This window comes from Giraffa tippelskirchi, chromosome 7 (assembly GCF_054371585.1).
Source record: "Giraffa tippelskirchi isolate mGirTip1 chromosome 7, T2T-mGirTip1v1.2.pri, whole genome shotgun sequence".
NCBI classification, from domain to species: domain Eukaryota; kingdom Metazoa; phylum Chordata; class Mammalia; order Artiodactyla; family Giraffidae; genus Giraffa; species Giraffa tippelskirchi.
The window spans coordinates 152768641-152793120 of NC_137281.1; the positions used below are offsets into that span (position 1 = coordinate 152768641).

The 24480-nt window shown below is 42.9% G+C and overlaps 1 long non-coding RNA gene across 2 annotated transcripts in view; it reads left to right on the plus strand.

Annotated features, from left to right (window-relative positions):
* LOC145513671 (uncharacterized) overlaps nucleotides 1-24480 on the plus strand; it is a 793767-nt gene that overhangs the window by 75350 nt on the left and 693937 nt on the right. Inside the window, exons 3-6 of one of the 2 annotated variants that reach the window (XR_014059664.1) lie at nucleotides 4984-5085; nucleotides 7538-7602; nucleotides 9951-10769; nucleotides 14975-15103. This is a non-coding gene — a long non-coding RNA (uncharacterized LOC145513671). Of the gene's footprint in view, nucleotides 1-4707; nucleotides 5086-7537; nucleotides 7603-9950; nucleotides 10770-14974; nucleotides 15104-24480 lie in introns of those variants that run through there. The other variant, XR_014059665.1, reaches the window with a different exon arrangement.

The window sequence follows — 24480 nt, forward strand, 5'->3', positions numbered from 1 at the left end:
ATAATGCAAATAGAATGAGTTGAAATGTAGCTTTTCATTTTTCTATTGTCATATTTATTCTTTTTTCTGTTCTTATTTTTAATTTCTATTTCTGATTCCTTTTTGTATTCTTATTTTTACTCTTATTTTGATTCTTTCCCAGGATTACCTTTCTAAACTTACTCTATTTTCATCCCATGCTTGTGATAATATTACCAGACTCCACTGAAAAGTGATACCTTCCCAGACTAGCCAAGATGACTTGCCTGAACTGTTGACTAGTTGGTTGTCCAGACCAGAATTATGCCCGAATGTTGGAAAAAGTTGAAGTTACTGCTTTTGAATCATCGACAGAGCTGGAAAATGTATTTCTTGCTTAAAATTAGGAGCTCACATTGATTCTTCCCATTTAACAATTTATATTTCTCTCTCTTCTTTTAGTGCGGTTTTCATTTTTCACTAAGACTTTCAATTGTATTGAAAATTTGTCCTTAGTTTAATGTGCAGTAAAATATACCTACTTCTTGTGTCAAAGGGTAATAAATCTAGTGATTCTCCAAATCTTCTGCCATCTTCATAAAGTCCCAGGTTACTCTGTGATGGAGACATTCTCTCACTGTTCTAGGTTTGATTTCCTTCGCTTTGGGAGCGGGGCCTGGGTTAAACAGCCTCCCTTATCTGTCTTAACAAGACTTACTGATGTTTCTGTCCAAGTGTGTGGCACGTAGTCCTTGCACTTGGAGCTCCATTGACTTTCTGCAGACAGATGCCCATATTAAAATGGGCAGGTTTCTGCTGCTGGGACTGAAGTAAGGCCACGGCTTCATTCCCTGGATGTAGCTCAGTCAGCGTTGCCTGTTTTTTGAGGACTTTGGAATACCTCCACAGGAGAGTTACCATGGAAATGCAAAGTGCAGCTGGCTAGCTGTTGTTAGCTTTTCTTGCCCATGGAACGTCCAACTAGAATGTTTTGAAAAGTGGATGGACCAAAGAAGAGTCAGAGTGTTTGTCTCTTCACAGAGTCCGGGAGCAGAAATCCTTGCCCCTTTGGGAGTGACTTCAGAGCCGGACACGCCTCAGATGGAGGTTCTGCCAGGCCATCCGCTCAGTCGCTGAGACCAGTTGCTGCTAACAACGTCTTACACCAGCAGACCCAGTTTTCTGCCTCAACCAGTCTTAAAACACCACACTCCTGCCTCTCCTGCCAGTCAGTCCACAGCTTGCCCTAAATGTTTTCATTTTATGTCTGGCAGCTAATAGGAGCATGGTTTGTGACACGCAAAACACATTTGGACTAATAAAAAATGAATAAGACCACCTGGTGGTCTCCCTTTAATCGAGACCTTGGGCTCATTTCTGCCCCATTTATTCAAGGTTAGGGCTGAGTTCCATATGCCAAGTATCACAAGTGCAATCATTTCTGGTTTTTTTTTTTTTGAGTTTGTGCATTTTCTGAGTTTAGTCTGGGTGAACTCAAATTGTGTTGCTGTTCAGTCTCTGAGTCGTGTCCGACTCTTTTTGACCCCGTGGACTGCAGCTCACCAGGCTCCTCTGTCCTCCGCTGTCTCCTGGAGTTTGCTCAGATTCACGTCGGTTGAGTCAGCGATGCTATCTAACCGCAGATTTTAAGCAGATGCAAACCCGGCCTGTGCACCTTTGAAGAAAGTTTCAGGTTCATTCAGCTCTGCCATTAGGTGGCAGCAGAACAACGCGGAAAGCGTTCAAGTAATAAAGGGAGTAAAGATGATGGTGATGTTCATGACGATGATGATGATGGTGAGTGAGGCATATAGCCTTGGACTCACATGCTGCCTTTATTCCAGTGTTATTTTATTGTTGTTGTTTTCCCATTGGTCCTCACAATATACAGGGCAGGTGGGAAAGGGGAAGTCTTATTCCCACGTTGTGAGGTGAGATTAATTCAATTTAAAATCGTTGGGAGACTTGACCAGTAAACCTAGCAAATTATTACCAGAACCAGTCTTGAGATTTAAGTCTTGGGACCCAAATCCAGGCATCCATTCACCTGCACTCCTTTTCACAAAGCATTGATCCTCTTTAAGTATGAATTTGTTAATCCTGACTAAATAGGAGCATAAACTTACCGAAGAATTGTATTTCATCCACTAGATAAAGGGAAGAAGTAGAAGGCAAGGGTGTGTAGGGTTAAAATAGAGATCTGCTGTGCCTGAAAAATTGAGAGAAAAAATATTGTCCGAGGGTGACCACATTGTGTGAGTTTTGGGGGCCAGATCGCCTAGTTTAGTGAATAACAGACATTTGTAGTTTCAGCGTCTGCTTCTTCTGTGTCATTTACAACATGCAGGAGCTCCATTGTGACCCTCAGACCACCTGAAATAGTATTCGGTGGCCTACTGCCAGGGTTGGGGGCGCAGGACTGAATAATGCTTCTATTGGTCAATGGCTTCATACAATAGAAGGAGAAAAGGCAGTGCATATAGAGGGGCAGTGAGACCACCCCAAGGACAAGAACCACACTTCTCCCAGATTTATTTTGCAGTCAGTAATCATCAAAAGCACGGCAAGGCTCTGAGCTTGGGAGGTCTGTGGGTGGGATGAACTCTGAACCATCCTCGGGTATCAGGTGCCTGGGCTTGAGGGAATCGGGAACAGAAAAAGTCATCTTGGTTTCTGTTTTCATTCTCTACTTCACCTCTGAAGCAAATTGAGAGTCTTGAGTCAAACCAAAAATTTTCTTCCTCTCTTGAGGAAAAGTCCAGTTCACGGTCTGGGTCGCAAGCAGGTAACAGTAATTGCAGGTTAGCTGGCGGCAGAATCTCTCCCAAGTTTATTGAAGAGTTGCTAGAGCACACAGACAAAGGCCAATGATGTAGCTGAACTGCAAAGACCGAGGAGCCACAGTTGGGTTAAGGCCTCTGATTGGGCGACACATAAAGGATACAGAAGACGTGATTTCTCACCGGTGAGGGAGATGTTAACCACATAGATTTTCCATGTACTTTTACCCTCTTTTGGTTGCATAGCGACTCTATGCAAGGTCTGGATTCAGGTACAGTAATTGCATTCTCGTTGAAGGGTCTGTGAACTCTGAAGGCCCCTATGCCTGTGGGAACACGGGAGATCAGAGAACAATGGGGAACTTGGAGGTTAGAAAAGGACTTGTATCAGAACCAGAAAAGAGACATAGCTTGTATTTTCTTGAATTTAGAAGCAAAGACCTGTCTTTTCCCAGAACACACGGGGAGCAAGTCTTGGGGTCTCAAGGCAGATGGTCATGGTGTGGCTTCATTAGTGTCTTTGAAAAGAAATTCTCTGGGTACAAATATTCCAGCACTAGATATAAATATTAGTGGGCTTTTATTGTTTTATGTCACCCAAGCTTCTACTTCTTTCCTGTGCTGTGGGTCACTGAGCCCAGAGGAAGGAAAGAACTATTTGATAGAGGGGCACTGTTTTGCATGTATTATTTCATTTGCTTCTGTTATTCATTCAATAGATCGAGAACTTCTATGTACCTGGCACTGGGATATACCAATAGATCTCTTGACATCATGCCCATAGTTCATGCCTTTGTGACTCTAATAGGAAAAATAGACATTAAATAAATCAAGATGTGTACACTAAGATTCGGGTACCAATTTCAATGTGTGTGTATGTGTGCGCGCACATGTGTGTGTGCATGCACATGTCTGTGTGTTGTGTGTGGTTTCCCATATCGTGAAGCAGTTCTCTGACACCAGAGGAGTCCTCTAATTTAACTCATTTCTCACACTCTCTACCCAGAGATAACATCAAATTCCAAGCTTAAGGGCTCAGTCTGACAAGACTGCCCAACTCCAGGTTGTTACCTGTGCTTCTGATGGGATGGCTATTAATCAGAGGTTCCCACAATGGCCTCCTTGGGTTCCATTAATTTGTTGGAGCAGCTCCCCAGACTCAGAAGAACATTTATCTGCTAGATTTTTCCAGTTTGTTATAAAAAGATATGGCTTCCCAGGTGGTGCTACTGGTAAAGAACCTGCCTGCCAATGCAGAAGATGTAAGAGACATGGGTTTGATCCCTGGGTTGGGAAGATCTCCTGGACGAGGGCATGGAAACCCACTCCAGTGTTCTTGCCTGGGAAGTCCCATGGACAGAGGGGCCTGGCGGGCTACAGTCCGTGGGGGCCACAGAGAGTCAGACACGACTGAGCAACTAAGCACACCCACACAGTGACCAGGGAAGTTTTGTGGTTTAATATAGCCGGATAGAAGGCAGACGGAGAATGAAACACGTGATATGCAGCAACTTGAAGATCGTGAGTTTAGTGTAGGACACGCTGAATATGAGATACCATTCTTTGAGATACCAGGTAGAGGGATAAGTAAGTCTGGGCTTAGGGGAGAAGTATGGACTGGGCTGTAACTTTTGGTTTTCATTGGCATATGGTGTTTCCCTGGTGGCTCAGATGGTAAAGAATCTGCCTGCAATGCAGGAGACTGGGGTTCGATCCCTGGGTCAGGAGGATCCGTTGGAGAAGGGAATGGCAACTCAGTCCAGTATTCTTGCCTGGGAAATCTCATGGACCAGAGGAGCCTGGTGGGCAACAGTCCTTGGGGTCACAAAGAGTTGGACGTGACTGAGTGACTGACACACACACATGGTGTTTAAAGTCATGAAAAGGACAAGATCATTTTGGCAGAGTGAGGAAGGAAGTGTACCATGTTACTGGTTTGACTAAAAAGTTCATTCAAGTTTCCGATAACATCTTGCAGAAAAATGGAACAAACTTTTGACCAACCCAATTGAATGCAGTCTTTTGGAAGCTGCTGGGAAGATAAGCAAGACGAGGACTGATAATACCCATTGGACTTAATGTCAGGGATGACTGACCCCTTTGGAGGGTGTTCTGTCAAGGAGAGCAAATGACACTGCCCTGGTCCCCACACCCATTTGTGTATAAATAAGCCACGCCCATTTACAAGTCTTGCTTTCTCGGTCATTTAAAATTCTCTCTTTTTATTTGTTCATCTCATTATTAGACACAGAGGAGAGAAATCATTGCGTGTCATCCTTCAGATTCCTCTTCAAAGACATATATCTGGGAAAATCCACCAAGTAACTGATGAGTAAAAGGATGAAAGGTAAGAAGCAGCAGCTATTCCATGTCTCTCAGACCCACATCCTGGTTTTCACTGTGTCCTTCCCTACCGGGCCCTGCAATGGGGCTGGCTGCTTTTTGTGAGGCTGGTTAATCAATATCAAGCTCAAACTCCACATATTCTGGCCCAGTGTCCTGTGAGATCCATTTGTACCTGTAAGATTGTGTGTCCTGGTGTTTTCATTGTATAATATGATCTCTCTAAGAAGAGAGGAAGGGGTTTCCTTCCAGAGATGTGGGGTCAATGGTCTCAATGCTCTACCACCCTTGGCACCAGCGATTTGAGCCATGTCTTGTCCAGTCCCTCCTCCTTCCCTCCAGGATTCCCTGGAGCTTTCAGCTCATCTGTAACGGAAGCACTGCATGGGCAGGGTTTGCATCCTCGGCAGTGGAAAGCAGATGACTGCACTTTTGATTGCTGTGATCTCCATTGACTTTGGGGGACTTCGAAACTTCTAGAAGAGTGTCTTGAGGTTAAAATTTAGAAAGAGAGAGCAGGCGGCATTAGTTTGCATAATATTCTTCTGAGAAGCTGCATCACAGAATTCTTCAGCTGTAAGCAGAGACCCAATGGAGAATGCATGACAGAAGGCAGCTGACTGGGGCATCTATAAAGGGGAAGCTGAAGAGAGCAGTTGAAGGGCCTCAGCCAGGGAGAAAGATGTGTTTGCTGAGATTTCTGTTTTTCCTTTGGGAAAATGAACTAGTGACAGCCAGCAGCCCCTGTGTGAGAGGAGAGGGAGGGCAGGGCGTTCTGAGGGCCGTGTGGAGGTTGGGCGGGGGCTGGGAACTAGGGTGACGGGGATGGAAGTCCGATCCTGAGCTCACGAGCATCCTGGCTCCGAGCTTGTTTCTTTCCAATGACTTCACTGTGTGTTGTCCAGTCACTCGGTCATGTCCAGCTCTTTGCGACCCCATGGACTGCAGCACGCCAGGCCTCCCTGTCCATCACCAACTCCCGGAGCTTACTCAAACTCACGTCCATAGAATTGGTGATGCTGTCCAACCATCTCGTCCTCTGTCATCCCCTTCTCCTCCTGCCTTCAATCTTTCCCAGCATCAGGGTCTTTTCTAATGAGTCAGCTCTTTGCATCAGGTGGCCAAAGTATTGGAGCTTCAGCTTCAGCATCAGTCCTTCCATTGAGTATTCAGGGTTGATTTCACTATAGAGACCCAGAAATGCATTCCAGGAATATCTGGAGGATACCTGGGGGAACATCTTGTGTATGAGCCTAAGAAGGGATATGGCAATCTTGGATAATAACCTTGAGGGGAATAATTCATCACAGAGTAATGCCTGGGCTCAATTTTGGGGGAATGGGGGAAGAAGAAGTTATCACTTCTTGAGGCCAACTTTGTGCCAGACAGTGAACTAAGGTGTTCTACTTACATTATCTCATTTAATCCTCAGAACAAATGTACAAGGTAGCTGTTTAGTCTTCTTCTATAGGTAAGAAAACTGAAGGCCAGAGAAATTCACTCACTGAACAAGCAGTAGTTACAATAAGAGCTAACATTTATTGGGTACATGCTGTGTACCAGACACTATTCTAAGAGCATAGCTGAGTTATTTCATCTCCATCTTCATAACAACCCTATGAAATAATACCATTTGTATAACCACATTACAGAAGGAAAAGCCAGGCAGAGAAAGTTTAAGTAACTTGCCACAGGCCACATAGGTCAATGTCAGAGCTGTGGTTCAAATCCAGACAGTCTGACTCAAACTCTGAGACCTTCACTGGAACATAATGTAAATGTCAGACATGCTTCCAGAACATGCTGAACGCTGCGGACAGAGTACAAACGAGGCAGGCATTCCGTGGCCTTCATGGAATGTACTCCTTAGCGCATGAGAGGTTAAGTGAGTCGTCTAGGGTCACATGGGCTTTCCAGGTGGTTCAGTGGTAAAGAATCCACTTGCCAGTGCAGAAGACTCAAGAGACGTGAGTGGGTTCGATCCCTGGGTCAGGAAGATCCCGTGGAGTAGGAAATGGCAACCCGCTGCAGTATTCTTGCCTGGGAAATCCCATGGTCAGAGGAGCCTGGCAGGCTATAGTCCATGGGGTTACAAAGAGTTGAGCACCCCTGAGCAACTGAACACAGTGCAGCAGCTAGGGTTACACAGTTATCTTGGGTTGGAGGTTTGGACTGAGGTCTTTCAAAAACGTCACATCTCACAGGGCATGTAAGCACCCACCAAATGCCTCCTGCACATCTGATCAGGACTCTAGGCCCTTGGAGTTCCCTGCAGGCTTCCTTATTCTCATTCTACGTTCAGCCATTTTATCCTGTTTCTTCATCTTCTCTCTTCTTGTCTCTGATTTTGTCTCATCTTTCCTAACCTAATGCAGCAAATCTAAACCCCCAAGAGAGCTGCATAGAGCTGCTCAGAATAAACAGATGAAAACTGTCAATGCACTTTCTTTTTAAAGTGATCTGAAGCAACCTGGAGCGTACCAACTTCTCTCATTGTTCCGCCCTGAAATGATGACTTAAGGTATGTAAGGGAGTAACCTCAATCTGAATGAAGTAGCCTACTATGATAGGGATTAGTTCCTTTCCACATTAATTCCCTTCCTTCCCCTTCTTTTTCTGTGGGTGTCAGATCTGACCTGAATCATAGTCGAAGGCTCACCCTGCCTGCTTCTGCTCTCTCCCCCCTTCACCTATCACACGATGTTCCTCCAATAAATGCCTTACACTTCTGTCTTGGCATCTGCTCTTTGAAGAAGCCTAAGTGACTCAGGGAGTGTTCATCAGGGTAGGCTTGATTATGCTGCAGTGACACATTAAACTCTGAATCTCAATAACTGAACAAAAACAGCTTGATTGCTCTCATGATCTGTATCCAGTGCAGATTGGAGCGCTATTCATCAGGTATCTAAGCTGATGGGCTCAGGCCTACCCCTGACTTTAAGAATTGCCATGAAGAGATCTGGAAGGGAGAACTTTTATGGCTATGCCTGGAGGTGACTTAGATTGCCTCTGCCCACATCACATTGTCCAGAACTTGGTCACATGGTCCCTCTTAACAGTAGCTAGTGTCAGTGTCTCGTGTAGAAGCCCAGGATGAGGCAGGATCGTAGGGAATAAGCACTGTCTGTGCTTCACACGGTCACAATGTGTTAAGCTTTATCTATTTGCTAAGGTTTAAATTATCCCCTGAGGATGACAGAGGCCAAGCATTTTTTCCCAAGGTCACAAACTTATCCAGAGGTAGAAGCAGAATTGGGGGTCACGTAGTGTCTGATTACAGACCGTGCTTTTAACCGCTCTTCTATGGGTACAAAAGAAATGACTGTATGCCGGGGGGGGGGGGGTGGGCGGCTGACAGATCTCTGAGTCTCGGCTCTGCACACCCCAGCCTCTCCAGAGGCCGTCGAGGCTTCTGAGAAACATCTGAGACATAGGAAGGCAGGCCTGAGGTTTATGCCCACGCTGTGACACCGCGTGTCTTCCTTTACTGCTGTGTTTTCCTTTCTGAATAGGAAAGACAGTGTTTGGGTGGGACTTCCCACATCTCCAGCCAGGAGACAGAAGGAGCCTCTTTGTTTGGCTTTCCTGTCTTTGCGAAGAACAGAGCAAGTGGCAAAAATGAGTTGAACAAGTTTGGGGGCTCTCTCTCTATATATATGTATATATTTGCCTTTTTTGATTATAGTTATAGTTTTAAAGAGTGCTACAAAATGATATGGCTTTTGAAAGAAATGCTTTTTTACCCATTTTCTTTCTGGCCAAGGTTTTGAGAAAAGAAAACTATAAATAGCTGACAATAAAAGGAAATTGCTGCTGTGATCTGTGAAAAAGGAAAGAGAAATACAAAAGGACCACTCTAAGAGGTTTTCAAATAGAAATGATGGTTCCCTACCCCACCCCACCAGGGTCCAAGATTGCCAGTTCTTGGAAGATGGATAGGGCAGAATGTGATGGATGCTTCTCCTTTCTTCTTTATTTTCAAGGATGCTTTAACTTAGTTGCTTTTATTCTGTAGAACTCAGAGCCTTTCACATCTATTAACGTTTTAAATGAAATGAATTTCCCCCCAAAGTAAATAACTTTCAAATAGAGGTTTATTATTTGTAAGGCAGCCACCCAGTTCTTTCAGTTCTCTGTCTGTATTTCTTTTTTTTTTCCTCCCTCTCTTTTGTCCTCATGTGTCCTTTGGAACAGATGTGTTGGGGTGGAGGAGAGGTAAAAACTAAGGTGCAAAGAAAAATTGGCACCTGTTCGACTGTTAAATGGATAGTGCCCCTTTGTTTATTTCTCGCCAATACACCATTTTCAGTTTCCTGCCAAAATGTTTGTTTGCTATTGATTAAACTTCACGTTTTTATTACCCAGAATTAACTATAATGCTTATGAAAATGGAAGGTGAAAAGAGACAACTTCCCTGTGAGTTGTTCTATTTTCCTGTAACCAAAGTGCTTCCCTAAGCCAAAATCATCTCTTCATTTGAAATGCGGTTCTTATCAATGGGAAGTAATTGGCCCACAGCTCAGATACACAGCTACCATTCTGAATAACTCACAGGGCTCTAGTTGCTAGATGTTTTTGGTTGGGTACGAAAAGTTGGTTTCCAGGGGTTGTCTCAAAACAGAGAGTCTGGGAAACTGTGATCTCTGGGTTCACTGAAGATAAACTATGATCGCTGGGTTCACAGTTTATCACTGAAGATAAACCGCTTTAGGTTTTAGGGACCCACTGACAGGCATGCACACTTTTCTTTCAAGTTGTGTCTCTCTTTCACGCTGGGGGACCCTCCCTGCTCCTGTGGACGGAGCACAGGGACTGATGTTAGACTTGAAAGAACTAATGGGTTTCTGTGGAATTGTCTCCCGGTGGCAGGTGGGAGCTCTGTCAGAGGCGGGAATGGAGAAGAAGCATGTCTCCGAGATCAAAGTCTTCTTGACAATTTGACGTGGAGAAAGGAGAAAAAAAGGAAAGTTGAAAATGAGAGAGAATAAAGTCAGAGACGAAACTTGCCCAGGGGCATTTTAGACAGAGATCTTGTGATATTAACATTTCCTTTTTTTGAAAAAAGGAATGAAATAAATTGCTTTCCAGTGACCCCGAAGGTCATGAGCACCAGCTTCGGCTTTGAAAGGCTGAGAAAGAGTGACAGTGAGGAGGGATGAGATGGGTATGGGCTTGAGAGTAGCAATCGGACACGTGTCCAGCGTAGTAAGCCTGGGCATTCCTAGCAAGGGTAGGCTGAGTCACCCTGAGCCGTCCCCAGAATTTAGTTTAGCTGTCACCTTGGGGTCCAATTAGAAGGCCCACTGGATTGGGAGCCAAAAGCAGGGATGTCACCTTCATCTGTCCCTGGTAGTATAATTTGTGTAACTTCACGAATCTCTGCCTCAGTGTCATTATCTGTAAAGTCAAACATTTGGGCTGGATAACCTGTAATCCCTACAGTTCTAGCTAAGTAAGTGATGTGTGATATGTCTATGATTAGACCTCCTATCCCTCCTTTTATCAATTTTAGTCAAGAAGCCAATCAACAAACATATATTTTGTCTGTGCTAGGCTCTGTGGAGGAAATGCAGAGGGTACAAGGAGATAAAAAGCCTGGTTCTTATTTTCTGTAAATCCCATGTGAGGCCCAACTGTGACTTTTTCAAATTGCTGTGTCCCCAGAGTCTATCACAGTACCTGACATGCGTAAGTGCCTCCAGAGATGTCAACTGGCTGACCAAGGAATATTGTTTTATATCTAGTTAGAGGGATCAGACATTAATAAAAGGTGCCCAACAATGCAAGTTATAGAAAATTGTTACCCAATCAGTGATCATAGCACAACTTACAGAACTTTTGAGAAGGTTTGCCTCTCTTTTGGTTAGAAATAGTGTGACTTTCCCATAGAGAGTGTGATTTGACTTCGATGGCTAAAATCCAGGCATCAAATTCATGTCGGATCTTTTAGGTAGAAATCAATCTCCAAGCTCAGCCAAAAGGAAAGCACAGATCTTGCTTGACTGTTCTTTCCTGTTCTTTCGTACAACAAGTATCATAACTCAGAGCTTGGTTTGTTGTATGGAAAGGGTGACAGGGAGACTTAGGAGATGTATATCTGAGGACCGAGGGGGTGGAGTGCACAGCAGCAAACACTTCCCGCTTGGCAGTGTATTTCTCAGGGCAGATTCTGGGAGAGCAGAGCTCATGATGGCCCCAGGGGTCTATCCGTTCAACGTGTGTGGGCTTTGGACCATCTTCCTCTGCTCTTTTGCTCCATCCACATCCCCTTTTCTCTGTGCTCAGATACCCCCAGGGTATTAGGTGTTGTGCTGGGAACGGGAGAAACAGAAATACGGCATAGATATGAGGTCTCCTCTTGAGGAGACCAAGTCAGTGGAAGAGGGGGCCATTGTAACAATGCCTTCACTAGATGCGGATAAATGACTGCTGTTAAAGCTTAGAGCTCCATGGGACAAAGCGAAGTTGCTCAGTCGTGTCTACTCTTTGCGACCCCATGGACTGTAGCCCACCAGGCGCCTCTATCCACGGTGTTCTCCAGGCAAGAATATTGGAGCGGGTAGCCATTCCCTTCTCCAAGGGATCTTCCTGACCCATCGATTGAACTCGGGTCTCCTGCATTGCAGGCAGATTCTTTACCATCTGAGCCACCAGGGAAGCCAGTCAGTATGTGAGAAATATACTTTGGGTAAAAAGCATAGCACAAATTGTGAGATGATTTGTTCTAGTTCTGTGAAAAAAACCATTGGTAAAACTGGGAATAGAACTGCCATATGACCCAGCAATCCCACTGCTGGGCATATACACCGAGGAAACCAGAATTGAAAGAGACGCGTGTACCCCAATGTTCATCGCAGCACTGTTTACAATAGCCAGGACATGGAAGCAACCTAGATGTCCTTCAGCAGACAAATGGATAAGGAAGCTGTGGTACATATACACAATGGAATATTACTCAGCCATTAAAAAAAATACATTTGAATCGGTTCTACTGAGATGGATGAAACTGGAGCCCATTATACAGAGTGAAGTGAGCCAGAAAGAAAAACAACAATACAGTATACTAATGCATATATATGGAATTTGAAAGATGGTAACGATAACCCTATATGCGAGACAGAATAAGAGACACAGATGCATGGAACAATTTTATGGACTCTGAGGGAGAAGGTGAGGGTGGGACGTTCTGGGAGAATAGCATTGAAACATGTATATTATCATATGTGAAACAGAACACCATTCCATGTTCGATGCATGAGACAAGGGCTCAGGGCCGGGGCAATGGGATGATCCAGAAGGATGGGATGGGGAGGGAGGTGGGTGGGGGGTCCAGGAGGGGGAACACATGTAAACCCATGGCTGATTCATGTCAATGTATGGCAAAAACTATTGCAATGTTGTGAAGTGATTGGCCCCCAACTAAAATAAATAAATTTATAAAAAAAAAAAAAAACCCTCTAAAAAAAAAAAAAAAAGCATAGCACAGTTTGGAAATTTTCTTCAATGGCTGTCTGAAATTAGTTTACAGTAAAGTATGATCTATTTGATGCCTAACATGGTAATGAAAATGGAAAAACTGATCAATTCATCCAGATATCCAGCATGTTAGGGAAGACTTAAAATGGATTGACGGAGAAGGCAATGGCACCCCACTCCAGCACTCTTGCCTGGAAAATCCCATGGATGCAGGAGCCTGGTAGGCTACAGTCCATGGGGTTGCTAAGAGTCGGACACGACTGAGCAACTTCACTTTCACTTTTCACTTTCATGCACTGAAGAAGGAAATGGCAATCCACTCCAGTATTCTTGCCTGGAGAATCCCAGGGATGGCAGAGCCTGATGGGCTTCCGTCTATGGGGTCGCACAGAGTCAGACACGACTGAAGCGACTTAGTAGTAGTAAAATGGATTGACAATTTAACAAACTTAAGTTGTTTGTTGTATTTCCAGATGTTATGCATCACAGAGTAAATGTAGTTCATTTGCTAAATGGCAAATTGGTTGTGGTAGTGGTAAAGAACCTGCCTGCCAATGCAGGAAAGGTAATAAATGCAGATTCAATCCTGGATCAGGAGGATCCCCTGGAGGAGGGCATGACAATGCACTCTAATATTCATGCATGAAGAATCCCATGAACAGAGGAGCCTGGCAGGCTATGGTCCATAGGATCGCAAAGATTTGATACAACTGAAGTGACTTAGGACGCATGAATACATAACTGTTTGAATCCATATTAATAATCTGTAACTATAATTACTAAATAACATTTTAGTGTCTTCATTTTCATCTTTTGTTGAAATGAAGACTCTACACCAGGAAAAAAAAAGGAAAAAAAAAGACAAATACCTTCCTGTTTTGGAAAAGAAAAACTCTTGAAAGCTTGTTTTGGGATTATTCCAAAGTTTTACCTTATTCTTAGATAACTTATACTGTTTTGGTGAGCCATTAGCATAATTATTAAACACGGAGGATTTGCAGAAGGCTAGAATTCCACCCAAGTTTTAATACATACTCAGAAGCTTAGATGCTTAACTGAAACTTGTCCCAACTTTTTGCCTGGTTTTGGACTTTGCAAGCCACATCTGTTAAGGTATTTAGCACTTTTACCTAGAATCAAAAAATTCAAAGGCAAATAGAAATAAAAAGTGATTATTAAACAAAATACAATCAACATTTCATAAATGTCTAGCTCCAAACTACTTCCACAGTTTTAGAAACATTTTTTTTGAATTGCTATGCATATTTCTGATGCTGATATTAGTTCCTTTGGATTTAAGTCTGAGGTCTGATCATTTTTCAGTTTATAACATCACCAAGTCTTCATTTAAATGAGATACCAAAATGGTGGGACCTGATATTACCCATTGCTAATTTGCATCTGCTTTTCATTTTCCTAAAACCAAATAATTGGGGGGTGTGGATGGTGGTTAATGTATTTTAATGTTTATAGAAGCCAGTGCTCGACTTGATTTCTCCAGAGAAGGGGCATTTTTGCCAAGAAGACATCTGGGAGAGATCCATCAATGATCACAGATTCAAAAAAGCATTCACATATTCTTTTGGAGTTGACAGAGATGTGTGAAAACCTCACACATCTGGAAGACAATCAATCCTTATAGTTAGTCAACATCTGGAAATGTAACCACCGGAGGTTGACAAAACTGGTGATTAAATGTGATGGAAGTTCACCATCTATAGACAAGTACAGAGTAACTGTCTGTGAGTTATGAGAACATGCATGCATCTTGCATGCTATAATGAGCCATTAGCACCCAGCTTGCGTGAGCTGGAAAGGCATCAGAACACTGAGGTTTGCATGGAGATGTTTCCAAAAGTTTTTCCAATGTGCTTTTCTTGCAGAGCAATGTATAAAAACTACACTATAAATTCAGACAAAGCAAAACAAAAAGTTTAGCCTCGCTAAGCTTCCTTGTTCCTTCTCCTTCATGTTTTAACTTGCTGTTTTCATTTTCTGGCTTCATCCTCATTCTTAAGCCATTTATTTTTCTGTGTATGAGTGTCAAATACCAATGTTGTTGCTAAATCTCCTGGGTCCTTCTTCAGATGCATTTTATCACCCTTTGAGCAACTTCAGATATCCCATAACAGTAGCCAGTATCTACATTTCCTTCTGTTTTAACCACAGAAAATAATTCACTTTGCTTAGATAACTATTAAATATGACTCCTAAGAAGAACTCAAGTAAGAACAATAAAAGTGATTAACAGCTTCATTCTCTTCTGTGAATTTTATATCCCATTCTCTTGCTCTTTCTGCCCTTATTTTTTGGTCTAAGTTTTCCCCTAAGATTTTCGTAGCTCAGAAGACCTAGCACCAAAGTATATAAAAGACAGGCTGTTTTGACTTTCCTCTTTCTCATCTTTCCTTCCTTAGAACAAGAAAATCGTTGTTTGTAGCTAAATGAGAAAGAAATCTGACTTTTCTTACTGAAGCACAATTTGCTCAAGTAGTTTTGTTGTCTGCCATCCATGGCTAAAGATACAAGGTTCATCTTCATGAAAGGTATTCCCGCTACTTCTTGTTCAACAGAAACTTTACAAAATGCCGCACATGTTTCAGGGCTTCCCAGCTGGCACTAGTGGTAAGGAACCCGCCTGCCAATGCAGGAGATCTAAGAGACATGGGTTTGATCCCTGGAAGATCCCCTGGAGGAGGGCAGGGTGACCCACTCCAGTATTCTTGCCTGGAGAATCCCAGGGAGAGGGGAGCCTGGTGGGCTACAGTCCATGGGGTCACGCAGAGTCGGACATGACTGAAGTGACTGAGCGCACACACGCGTTTCAAGATGACGGAGGTCAAGTTATGAAAAACTTTAACTGTGTCCTCTGTAAGCCAATTCTAAAAGTGAATCTCTGTGGAGAGTCTTCCATAGAGCAAACTCTCAATTTCATCGAAATAATAGAATTAGCAATCCTATTGATTGTGCTGTTAAAATCAGATTTTCCCACCAACAGGTAGAAAAAGAGAACTGCATTGAGAATGAAAAACTCCATAGAGCTCTCAGAAGTTAGAATGAGTACCACAAACTTGGTAGTTCTTGGTAGTATTTTAAACTAGGAGTCTAAACACTTTCTCTTAAGGGCCAGCAATGAAAATATGTTCAGCTTATGGGCCACAAAGTTTCCACTGCAGTTCTGTCATTGTGGTGCAAAATAAACCATAGACAATACTGAACAAAAGAGCATTCCAACAAAATTTTATTTACAAAACATGAGTAACCTGAGGGCACAGTGTTTGCTAGTTCCTGATTTAAACACAGTATGAAGCATTTAGGGAAAATAGAGAAACATCTTCAAATTACTGTAAGGTATTTAGTTAAAACACCCAAGAAAAAAATGGCAAACACTTTGATCAACAGAACCTGTATTTTTCTTTATTGAGATGTGCCTTTTGGAATAAGAGAAAGGCAGCTCAGTCAGTTCAGTTACTCAGTCATGTCCAACTCTTTGCGATTCCATGGACTGTAGCATGCCAGGCCTCCCTGTCCATCACCAACTCCCAGAGCTTACTCAAACTCATGTCCATCAGGTCGGTGATGCCATCCAACCATCTCATCCTCTGTCATCCCCTTCTCCTCCTGTCTTCAATCTTTCCCAGCATCAGGGTCTTTTCCAATGAGTCAGCTCTTTGCATCAGGTGGCCAAAGTATTGGAGTTTCAGCTTCAGCATCAGTCCTTCCAATGAATATTCAGGACTGATCTCCTTTAGGATGGACTGGTTGGATCTCCTTGCAGTCCAAGGGATTTTCAAGAGTCTTCTGCATCACCACAGTTCAAAAGCATCAATTCTTTGGTGCTCAGCTTTCTTTATAGTCCAACTCTCACATTCATACATGACTACTGGAAAAACCATAGCCTTAACTAGATGGACCTTTGTTGGCAAAGTAATGTCTCTGTTTTTAATAAGCTGTCTAGGTTGGTCATAACTTTTCTTCCAAGGAGCAAGCGTCTTTTAATTACATAGCTGCAGTCACCATCTGCAGTGATTTTGGAGCCCCCCAAAATACAGTCTGTCACTGTTTCCATTGTTTCCCCATCTATTTGCCATGAAGTGATGGTACTGGATGCCATGATCTTCGTTTTCTGAATGTTGAGTTTTAAGCCAGCTTTTTCACTTTCATCAAGAGGCTCTTTAGTTCTTTGCTTTCTGCCATAACTGTGGTGTCATCTGTGTATCTGAGGTTATTGATATTTCTCCCGGCAATCTTGATTCCAGCTCATGCTTCATCTGGACTGGCATTTTGCATGATGCATTCTGCATATAGGTTAAATAAGCAGGGTAACAACACACAGCCTTGACGTACTCCTTTCCCGATTTGGAACTAATCTGTTGTTCCATGTCCAGTTCTAACTGTTGCTTCCTGACCTGCATACAGATTTCTCAGGAGGCAGGTCAGGTGGTCTGGTATTCCCATCTCATGAAGAATTTTCCACAGTTGTTGTGATCCACACAGTCAAAGGCTTTGGCATGGTCAATAGAGCAGAAGTAGATGGTTTTCTGGACCTCTCTTTCTATTTTGATGATCCAATGAAGAGATCCAAGACAAAGGCACTGAACCACAATTATGATGAGTGTAGTTAATTCTCTAATCCTTTGTTCTACTGTCTTCTTTGCTTTTGTTGTTTTTCCTTGTTATTCCAATTTTCTCCTTTACTGCTGTCTATAAATATTTAGACTTGTGTACATGTCACATTGACATATCCATTCAATAAGAATACATGGGCTATTTTGTAGATAACATTTAGTCTTGGCTGAGTTTCTTGTAGAATGGGAGTGGAAAAACACTTTAGTCTCAAGAAACAAAGTTTGTTAGCCAACTTATACAGTTTGCATATCTAATGGCAATGAAGAAAGACAGATCTTCATGTCAACACGCTTTTCTGTTACCTCTTCAATGACTGAAACGTCTGCAGTCAATTATGTGACACAACATTGTCTAACTGATGGACTGTATGTGTTAGTGAAGCTATTATAATAGATTAGCTCCTATTAAGATAAAATCACTGTGTGGAAAACTCTCTGCCTGCCAAATGCAGGCTTCCACCAAACCATTTGATTACTGTTACAGAATTTCTAAGCCTTTATACTCAGAAAAGTGACTGTAGAAAAATAGCAGCCTCACATTCAGCACATTTGCCCTCTCTCCTCCTTGCTTCAAGCACATCTGCTGATTTCATGGTTTGACACTTTTTGTTTTTTTTAAGTCTTGTTAGCGCTGTTGAGTATTGGATCCCATTCAGCCTCCTAGACTTACACGCTACCTCAACCAAGTTCAGATCAGACTCTGCTAATCTCAGATGACAGCTTCTTATTTATTTACTTATTTTTCTATGTTTTATTTTTTTTGGCTGTCCTCCATCTTTGTTGTTGCGTGTGGATCGTCTCTAGTTTCAGCAAGCAGGGGCCACTCTCTAGTTGCAGTATGTGGGCTTCCTATTGTGGCACCTTCTCCTTTTGCGGAGTGTGGGCTCCAGGGCAAGTGGACACAGGAGTTGCAGTGCATGGGTTTAGTTGCCCCATGGTATATGATATCTTCTTGGACCAGGGATCGAACCCGTATCCCCAGCATTGCAAGGAGGGTTCTTGACTACTGGACCACTGGGGAAGTCCAGATGACATCATTTAAAAATCCTTTTTGTACTCTAAACTTAGTAGTTATGCATTTAATTAGGAGGTTCAGTGTTCTAATCATCTATTCATTGTGTAACAGAAAGTGAAAGTGTTAGTCACTCAGTCGGGTCTGACTCTTTGCAACTCCATGGATTGTAGCCTGCCAGGCTTTTCTGTCCATGGGATTCTCTGGGCAAGATTACTGGAATGGGTGGTCATCCCTTTGTCCAGGGGATCTTCCTGACCCAGGGAGCGAACCTGGGGCTCTGCACTGCAGGCAGATTCTTTGAGCCACCACAACTCACCCCCAGATTTTGTAGCTTAAAACAATAACAGCATATATTTTTCTTACATGTCTGTAATTTGGTTGGGAATCTGTAAGGGTGGTCATTTCTGCCCCACTCGGCATCAGCTAAGGCAGCTCAAAGAGTTGGGACTGGAACCATCTGAAGACTTGTTGGCTCATATACTTGGCAGCTGATGCTTGCTGTTAGCTGGAACTTTAGCTGCAACTGCTGTCTGGAACATCTCTATCTGGCATTTTCGTGTGTCCCGAGCCTCCTTACAACATGCTGGCTGGGTTCCCAGGGCAAGCATCTAGATAGAGAGAGCCAGGAGGAAGCTATACTGCTTTTATGAGCTAATCATGTAAGTCCTGAGGAATCCCTCTTCCCATGTTCTATTTGTCAAGGAAATCACAAAGGTCTGCCTAGTTCAGGGGAAAAGGGAAAATTGGTAGCAGCGTGGTGAGGTGCTGGAAGAGCAAGTGGGACTGGAAATATTGCTGTGCTTGTTTTTGCAAAATATAATCTGCCACACTTGCGTTCTAACAAGTGCATATATTCGTTTTTTTAAAAAAAATGTTTATTCATTGATTTTTGGCTGCGCTAGGTCTTCGTTGCCGCGCACAGGTTTTCTCTAGTTGCAGCGAGGGGGAGCTACTCTCTAGTTTCCGTGTGGGGACTTCTCATTGTTGTGGCTTCTCTTGTTGTGGAGCACAGGGTGTGTGGGCTCAACATGCAGGTGCAGTAGTTGCAGCGCATGGGCTTAGTTGCCCCGCGACATGTGGAATCTTCCTGGACCAGGTATCAAACCTGTCTCCCCTGCATTGGCTGGTGGTTTCTTAACCACTGGGCCATGAAGTAAGTCTGACAAGTGCTCGTATTAGAATAGAACTGCTGTGGAATAGATGTGCTAATATCACTGTTTGGGAACTCAGCTTCCTTATCAATAATTTAAAAAGGAAAAAAAAAAAAGAGTGATTCTGTATCCCAAAGTCTCTGCTTAATATCCCTCTATGCCTTATTTCATTTAAACTCCATCTTTACAGATGAAGAAGCTGAGGTCGGCGGAGTTCACGTCACTTACATAAGCTCTCATAGGCAAACGTGCCAAGGCAAGTGGACTTCAGAATCAAGTCTGTCTAGTTCCAAAGGCCATGCCTCTTCTGCTACCCTGTAGTGCTCCACACATAAAGCTCTTGTTCTCATGTTTTAGTTTTATTTTTTGTTGTTGTTGGACAAGGATGAAATTCAGATGAGATTTCAGGTGGTACTTAAAAGGGAGGAGAATTGCCAAATAGTTTACCTTCTGAGACAATTCTATATCTAAAATTGGTCTTTGAAAATTAGTCAACAAGAGTTGATAGTTAACATCCAGGTTTTTTTTTTTTTTTCTCTTGTACTAGAGAAGGCAAAGCAGGATGATAGTCTGGCTGTTATTAGAAACTAAGGATTAGGGAAAATGCTGAAGCATGTCTCTGATTAATAGCTGATGGCATGTACAACCACAATGTGAGTACAAAATTATGAAGCAGTTCTCCAAGGGCTAATGATTAATAAGTGTATAAAATGTCATTAGAGTCAGATATGAGGACATGGAAGAGTAGATCAAAGCTGGCTAGTGGTCAGGACTAAAAAGGAGTCAAGGAGTTGTTGCCTAAGGTTGGGTTTCTGTGGGAGGGGCCAGGCCCATATAAGAGAATGAGTGTCTTTTCTGGGACTTCCTTGGTGGTCCAGTGCTTAAGGATCCATCTTGCAATGCAGAGGACGTGGGTTTGATCCCTGGTTGGGGAACTAAGATCTGACATACTGCAGGGCAGCAAAGCCTGTACGCCACAACTACTGAACCTGCATGCTCTGGAGCCTGTGTGCCACACCAAAAGATCCCGTGTGCCGCAACTAAGACCTGGCAAAGCCAAATAAATAAATAAATAAATCTTTTAAGAAATATTTGTCCCCAGATTTGGTTCTTCTACCAAATTGGTGTGTCAGGCCTGCCTGCCAGATTGCCAACAGTTTTAAACAGAAGCCTTTGTGAAGGCTCTCTGCCTACACAAGTTTACCCTTTAATGATTGCTTACCCCATTCATTCAGTAAAAACAAACAACAAAACCCAAAAGGTAGTTAACTTGATCCACTAATTTTTTAACAGATTTGGCACTGACTTGATCCACCCATCTGTGTTATGGCATCATGTGACCATAACCTTATAAGGATTCACCTCCTGTCCTCTGCCTTTTTCCCTCACACATCAGCTGTAGAGAAATGTATGGTCTTTTAGGAAAGTAACTATAGGAATTTTTATTTTTTTAACAGTGGGGTAGCTATTAAAAGACCCATCTGGGCCTAGTTGACAAAAGATTTTGCCTTGCTGTCTACAACAACACACTGCCTTAGTACAAATGCTCTCCCAAAGACAATTTGTAGGTCATAGCTGTGAGATTTCTATTTTTCATGTGCTTGCAACAATTTCAGTTGCTTCCAGCTCAACATCTGGAAGCACATTTGGCTTCATGGTTGGAAAATAAATTAGCATTCCAGATCATGAATGAGGGACTGACCTTGCACTGGAGAGGAACAACCATGCCTTCCATTGATAGACTAGTCTTCCTTGGCTTCGGGGAAAAGAGCTGGAAAGCATCTCTTTTCTGGCATTAGTGCCGTCTCTCAGAACAGCCCGAGTCTGCTCACAATAAACTGGACATTTGCCTGAGGACATGGAGCAAAAGATGACACTAATTGAAAGTTGGCATCCTGGAAAACATTGTCAGAGTCATCTCCTGCAGGAAGATAACCCTTACCTTGTGCCAGCACTGAACCGTGGGCTCCATGGACCTGCCTGTGTCTACTCACACCTGTTCCAACACGGATGCCAAGAAATGGGGGATCAGGAGGAAGCAGACACAGGGAGCCTTTGAGAAGCCACAGCAGTCACAGGGCCCTTTGAAAGTCCTCTGGAACTATAATAGATTGGACAAGGAGGGTATGCCCTATGTAGGTGTATTTGGCTGTGTTCATGAGCATTGAGAATCCCGTATCAAGCACCAATCTGAACAGATTGAACAGTGAAGGAAAAAAAAGGTTTAAGAAACCAGAAACAGACACAGTGAGACAGAAGATCTACCTTACCAGTAAGTTTTATTTTTGTTGCAACATTTTCTTTTTCAACTAGGGATGATATACACATATGGAGGTAGAAATGTATTGCATTAATATAAATAAATAGGCTTATACACGCTAACATCTTCTGCTATTTAATGGTTTGGGGCAGATTATAAGTCAGATCATGGCCCAACAAATGTAAGTTGTATGCACAAATAAAACCTGATATCACAATTAGCATGAAGTGAAAGTTGCTCAGCTATGTTCGACTCTTTGTGACCCCATGGACTATACAGGCCATGGGATTCTCCATGGCCAGAGTACTGGACTGGGCCACCATTCCCTTCTCCAGGGGATCTTCCCAACCCAGGGATCAAACCCAGGTCTGCCACATTGCAGGCAGATTCTTTACCAGCTGAGCCACCAGGGAAGCCCAAGAATACTGAAGTGGGTAGCCTGTCCCTTCTCCAGGGGATCTTCCTGACCCAGGAATCAAACCACGTTCTCCTGCATTGCAGGTGGATTCTTTACCAGCTGAGCTACCAGGGAAGCCCAATTAGCATAAAAGTGATGTTAATCCCAACTGCGAAATATAAAGTGATTACACTTTATGATCAAACCTCTCTTATTTTATTCATCTCCTTACCTTCCTCTCATCAAGGGCTCCCAAGACTTTTAGTTCCATGGGGCTGCGTAAGATGAAGAAACGAGGAATAGACACAGATGAGTCTATGTAGCCAGGAGAGATACCGCTTCTTTGCCAGTATGGCATGCTGATTCCTTTTGTTACTACTCATTTGGTTCCACAGAAGTTTATTAGGATCCCATCTGAAGTCAGACTCTGTGTGCTAAGCACTTGGGATACAAAATATTTAGGCCGCTTTTAGCTTTTGTCCAGGTTATTGCACTTATCTCTTAGTCAGGGATCTTGCTTTGGGTCTCATCACTTCACCATTACACTTTCTCCCAACTTGCTCTTCCAATTCTAGATTAAGTCATCATGCTAAAATATAAATTCCATTACTTTAGTTCCATGAGTAAAATTCTTTAGTGGTCATCAGTTGCCTCAGGATACAGTCCTAGCTCTTGGGCAGGGCACCTGAGATTCTGATGAGCTACAGTCTCCTGTCTGGCCACCACGCAGCAGCCTCTGAGGCATGTTTAACTGAGAACAGTTAAACAGAACTACTTGTAATTACTGGAAAGCCCCACGTGCTTTCTTATCTTTAGGTCTTTGCAAAAAGTGCTCTCTCAACCTGGACTGCCTTCTGCCCCTCCGCATGTGGTCAGTGCCTACTCACCTTTCCTGCCTTCATAGAAATATCACTTCCTGTGGGGAGTTTACCATAACTTTCCTTCTACGCTGCTGCAGCACCTATCAGCTTAATCAAGCAACCATCTCTTGTTAAATAATGATTCATTTTATCATTCACTGGTACACTTATCACTCCTTTACATCTTTCTAGGGTAGTTAAATCTTTGATTAAAATATGATAAATCTGTACACTCCTGCTCTTTGTTTTGCCAGTGTCTTGTATACACGCCATCAATTTTATAGCTGTGAGTGTATTCTCATATTATTTAGCACTTACTGTGGCCAGGAATAGTTTTTCACTTATTGTTATTTAGTCTTCAAAACAATTCAAGGTAGTAGTTATTACTGCCATCATCTCATTTTTGGCTACATTTAATTAGTTTCTCCAGGTGTTTAGAATAACAGATCTAAGACTTAAATCCTGATCTCTAAGACATCAGAACCTATTTGGCTCTCTCTTAACACACAGTATAATAAGTTCCTTCTCTCTGCCTCTCGCTCACTTAATTCTAAACTTTCTGAAGTTAGGAATAATGTTTTAATTAGAGTTACAGTTCTACAGTGGTGGCTCCCCTGGTGGCTCAGATGGTAAAGAATCTGCCTGCAATGCAGGAGACATGGGTTCGATCCCTGGTTTGGGAAGATCCCCTGGAGAAGGGAATGGCAACCCACTCCAGTGTTCTTGCCTGGAGAATTCCATGGACAGAGGAGCCTGGCAGGTTACAGTGCATGGGGTCACAAGAGTTGGACATGACTGACTGACTAACACCCAGATCCAGTACAGGCTTCCCAGGTGGCACTAGTGGTAAAGAACCCATCTGCCAATGCAGGCCACATAAGAGATGCAGGTTTGATCCCTGAGTGGGGAAGGTCCTCTGGAGGAGGGCATGACAACCCACTCCAGTATTCTTGCCTGGAGAATCCTATGGACAGAGGAGCCTGGTGGGCTACAGTCCATGGGGTTGTAAAGAGTTTGACATGACTGAAGTGACTTCGCACATATGCACAGCTCCAGTACATAGTACAATGTCTTTCATGCAACTCATTTTGAGAACACAGAGATAGGATGGGAAGGCCTTTGCACCTAGCCTTAAGTTGCTCACAGAACTAGAGGGCAGACCCCTAAAGTGCTAATTTTGATATAAAGAGATAAATGGACTATTATAGATAGGCAGAGATTAGTATGAAAGTGAGGAGGAGGGATATAGATCCCACGCTTCAAGTGCTTGGTTTCCTAAAAGAGGTAATGCTTGAATTGAATATAAACACATTTAACTTCTTAGAAGCATTTCCACTAAATGTGTATCTGGGGAGAAATTCAAGTAATATACTAGTCTTTAAGAAAAAATTAAAAGATAACCTGCAACCATATTTTTGAAACATATAGCATGTGGCAGATGAGGTGTGGAGTTATTGGTTATATTTTGTCAAAAATAAAACAATGCTATAAGCCAATTTACCATTGTTAAATTGCTGTTATAAGTGGTAATGTGTTAGAGTCAAGGGTTAGATTTAAAATGTTTGACTTGGTGTTTTTCATGTGACAAGTGATTATTGGAATCTGATTGAAT